Here is a 5,201-nt window from a genome sequence, read left to right as displayed (position 1 = left end):
ACCTGGTGATAAGGGATGTGCACTCTTCACACCTCTGCCTGAATAGCTGCAGGTGAAGCTGGCATCCCACCTGCTTCTCCATTGCATCTTACATCTGTTAATACATAGACATAACACTTATAGTTCAGGGAAGGAGCAGCTCAGACCATCAGTCTGTAAATCTATGTGTAGTCTCAACCACTGCCATGTCCATTTATTAACTCACCATCTCATGGGGAACCCTTTGGCATCGTCTCGCAAAGGGCACAATGAGAATGGGAACACGAAGGCTGATGTTGCTTCATCCATGCAGCTATATTAGTGGAAATCCTCTAATAAGTATACTTTCTCTAGTGCAAAATATTCCCAAGTGAGCTGTCAGTAGGGTGTTCTATGCCATTTCACATGGGCTACATGGGTGCACAGGGCTCAAAGCAAAGAGCACCAGGCATGTTCTACCTCGGTTCTTCCATCAGTCCTCACTGTGCTTGTGATAGCTAGAATGGTCCTCTATTACAGAAAATCCATCAACCTTTTAGAGGAAGAAAAGTACAGCATAGAGCAGTTAAAGAATCCTGATGTACAAGAGACTTTCTAGCATCACTGAAAAGGCACAAACCTGAGGAGGCTGAGGAGGAGGAGACCTAAGGTTCAGGGATGCTGCAATGCTGAGGTCTGGGAACCTAGTCAATTATTACCTACTTTTGGTTGCTTTGATCTCAATTACATCTGGCCTCATGTTGCAATCCATACAGTTAGTCAACATTAAATAGATCTGTACACAGCAACGCTGAAAATCAGCATAGAGAATGTTATGTCCTCTGTGCCCCTAAAGCAGTAGTAAAAGAAAATGTATGACTAATCTAACAAACAAAATATGTCCATAGAGTTATAAAAGATGAGTTCAGATATAATCCTTTAAAGAACAAAGAAAACAAGCCGCCTGGAGGACTCCTTGATAATAAATACCCAGCTACTTCAATTTACTTAGTTACTTCTTTTCTAGCCCTCCAGAAAGCAACTCACATCTTCTGAGGTCACTATCACAAGCCAAATCCCGGTTACGTAAACCATGATGTAATCAAGTACCTAATCAATTTCCAATGAACTAATCAGTACATTGTGTAATGCATGCAGGGGCTGGAGGTGTATGTGGTATTTGCTTTCTACCACCCAGTGGGCTATGTCTGCAGGGGATGGGAAGAGAACGGGCAGTGCCTGGCTGGGGACTAAGAGCTCTCTCCTTGTGCCTTCATCACCAAAATATTTGCTTCCAAATTTCTAGTTTAAGACAGGTTTCAGTTAATTGTCTTCCTGGAACTGCACCCTTTGTGGATTGAAAACACCTCAGTATATGACTATACCATTTCTTAGGGTCAGAGACAGGACTGTAAGTGTCTCCTTGATATCTGCTGTCTCTGGCCTCTAAACATCTCATTGAGATAAGCATCTATCAGGTGAGCCTCTGGGAGCAGCATGTAAATCTGCTCTCTGCCTCTCTCCTTATTTCATCTCCCCATCCGTGGATGATGTTTCCCCACCACTCTGGTCCCCATGCTGGGGAACGAGTCATGGTCCAGTCTTAGCTGGGAGCAGGACCGATACTGCGGTACCTGCAGAAGCCAGCCTGAAAGAGTCCCTCAAGAGGAAAGGGAAGCCACTAAGTTGTTAATTTTTGAACTCCCTTGCTCACAGACACACCGATAGGGCATAGGCCAATCTGATTTTCAGCTGCTGAAGTTCACAAAACAAAACAAGGCCATTTGCAGGGACCCAACCCCACAGCAGCTAGGAGGGTCATTTCCAGCCTTCTACATAAAGGTCTCCACAGAGCCACCCACGGCTAATAGCTCCCACTCCCCCATGCATGACTTTGCTGGGAAACCATGCTTTTAACGGTAGCACCTCAACCCCCCCTCAGAGGATGGGATTCCTCCTGGGTAATGAGCCAGACACTGCCAGGCAAATGACCTTTGGAAATGCCAAGACTTGCTAGAAGCATTGAGGGCTGCATTTCCCAAGAGCCCTCTGTACGCTTTTCATGCCCACGTCTTTGCTGGGGGTATAAAACGCAGTTTCACCCACCCTTCACCCTCATCTCCAGCCCTTCAGAGGGGCAATGTGTATGGTTGGTCAGGGCAGAGCCTTTCAGGGGTGGCTTGGTGAGCCACGTGTGGAGCCTCTGAAGACACGAATTTGATTCCTTGCTTCAACAACCTGTTCCCAAGAAAGTCTTTCCCATCCCCATGTTGGTAAAAGCAAAAGAAGGTTTTCTCTCCCCTCCTTCCCAGGGGTATTGTAAGAATTAATGTAAGGATGGTGATGATGCTCTGTTGTCCCAGGGGATGCCAATGTATCTGAGAAGCTGTAAGGAAAAGGACTTTTTGGTATTATTCCTCTATAAACCTTGGGAGAAGGGGAATGGTGTGCGGAGCAGGGCCATATGCTCCAGCTCCACCTTGCCACTTTCTTTCCTGGGAGAAATTCACATCATGGCTTCTTCACTGCAAACATAAGGCATAAGAAGTGTCTAGCACATTTCTGGGGCTTTGAAAACCCAATGAACTGTGACAGAGCAGGGAATACTATTAGAGGAACAGTTACCTGCAAACTGATGAGCTCTGACTTGTATACCTCTCATTTAGACATTTCTCCATTTAAAACATTTACTTTCAATTGCATCTCACTAACAGCATTGGTGTCTGCTCACAAGGGTGGTCCTTGTGCTTTGTCTAGGTCTGCCTGGACTTTGTCCTGACATTCATCCAGTTCCTAAGGAGACAACCTGACATTCATGCAGGAGCATATCCCGGGTCTGTACCTGGAAAAACAAGTAAAAAATAGCAAAAAGTTTTAAAAAAATTGTTATGAATGCAGGTCTTGAACCTGGTGTCACAAAGAGATTTGAAGATTTTCAGGTTTGGGGATTGCAACAGAGGTAGATAGAAGAAATTGCTTTAAGCCCTTTTTATTGTTGTTTTGCCCTGAAATAATTCCAAAGAAATATTTCTCTTGTGGATTCTTGGCTGTTGATCCATCTCATACCACATCTGGTTTATGGTCTGATTAGCAGTGTACTATCTGAAAGCCCTTCTGTCGCCTGATTGCAGAGAAAGAGAAATATCAGCCACATGCTATCACCAAAATATACATTGGGAAATAAATAATCCCCAAGAACTCTCTGCTGGGGCAATCTTGACCTCACATTATAATAGAAGAACAGAACAGTGCCCTGTTGGACCTTCTATGTCTAGACCTTTTTGACCTTGCTGGTACCGTCTGCCTTCACAGCCTCCCATGGTAGCAAGGTCAACAAGTTTGCTGTCTGCAAATGTCCAGATATCTCTCCTAGGTTGTAACTGCCAGTCCAGTGTGACAGTCTGCATTATTTTCCCCTAGACGTAGCGTACTGAAGCACTTCTATCATCTGTTTTCCCACTCGCTTCATTTTATGGTGTTCCTTGCAACTCTCACAGCTTTTAAATATCTGAAATAAAAAATGCAAACCTGGAGATTTCACTCTTTGCTTGTTTTTCCATGTCCTTGCTGAAGATATTTACAAAAATTCATCCATGCACTGAAGATTGGGGCACTCCATGGATGACCGGCTGTCGTGGTTTAACCCCAGCCAGCAACTCAGCACCACGCACCCACTCACTCACACCCACCCCCCCCCACCCCCAGTGGGATGGGGGAGAGAATTGGAAGGAAGAAGGTAAAACTCGTGGGTTGAGATAAGAACAGTTTAATAGAACAGAAAGGGAGAAACTAATAATGATAATAATATCAATAATAAAATGACAATACTAATAAAAGAATTGGAATATACAGAACAAGTGATGCACAATGCAATTGCTCACCACTCGCTGACCGATGCCCAGTTAGTTCCTGAGCAGTGATCTCCCCAGGCCAATGTCCCCCAGTTTATATACTGGGCATGACATCACACGGTATGGAATACCCCTTTGGCCAGTTTGGGTCAGCTGCCCTGGCTGTGTCCTGTGCCAACTTCTTGTGCCCCTCCAGCCTTCTCGCTGGCTGGGCATGAGAAGCTGAAAAATCCTGGACTTAGTCTAAACACTACTGAGCAACAACTGAAAACATCAGTGTGTTATCAACATTCTTCTCATACTGAACCCAAACTGTAACACTATACCAGCTACTAGAAAGAAAATTAACTCTATCCCAGCCGAAACCAGGACACCAGCAGCCACAGCCCTGGCACCTCCATCCTGCTCTACACTAAGGCAGGGGTGAGCCTTAGATGTAAATAGGGATAGGGATGAGACCCTCCAGCGATAGGCCTGACCAGAGAAAACAAGAGACCCAAAGCTTAGGATTTAGATCTTATCAGACTCCATCACTTCTCCAGCAGCCGTTCCATCAGTGATTCAGATATTGAGAGAAAAAGAGACTAAAGACCTTGTTATTGGCACAAGTGCCTAGGACTTAGCCTCCCTCCACAAACAGGAGGATCTTTATCCTTAAAAAAGGTCCAGTAGAACAAAAATGACCTTACCTTGATCACTAATAGGGAGATGTGACCTTGTCCTCAACTTAGACACTGAGCCTTGAGTCAACAGGGTGGAGGGAAACAGAAATGAAAATGAAACTTCAGCTTCCAGTGCAGCCATGGGATCACGCTAGAAGCGAGCATAGCCTGGTGACACAGGAGTGGCACACATGCTTATACAGCCAGAAAAAATTCTCGCTGCCTGACAGTATATTTAAAGTATCTGTAATTATTTTCACCAGACACAGAAAATCCAGAGCTGGACTCAAAATAATACTTCTAACCAGAAGTATATCAGAATAATACCATTCTTTCAAGAGTGTGCTAGCACTCCCACCAAAAACATCTAGCAACCTGTACTATGTTGTGTTTTTTTCAGCTGTGGAAGATCTGCAAAAGGAAATACCTGAGTTTCTTTCCATTCAGAGCAGTCAAAGGGACAGAAAATCACATTACAGAGGCAGAGTAGTGGTACAAATCTTGCCCCTGGTTCAGCAGCGATCGCAGCTGAGTGAATGCACCCAGCACATAGAGGATTTGGCATGTACAGGTTCCAGCTGCAGTGTTTTCCCCCGTGTCACAGCTGTGTGCATTGGTCAGCACACTCAGGAGACATCTCCCCTGCCTTCGGGTGCTCCCCTTGCTTATTTTTTCAGAAGAGCCAGGGACATTACACAGCAGTGAGGCAGCGACATCTGGAGGACAGCCA

The sequence above is a fragment of the Buteo buteo genome, chromosome 17, assembly GCF_964188355.1.
Source record: "Buteo buteo chromosome 17, bButBut1.hap1.1, whole genome shotgun sequence".
NCBI classification, from domain to species: domain Eukaryota; kingdom Metazoa; phylum Chordata; class Aves; order Accipitriformes; family Accipitridae; genus Buteo; species Buteo buteo.
This window is presented reverse-complemented; position numbering follows the sequence as displayed.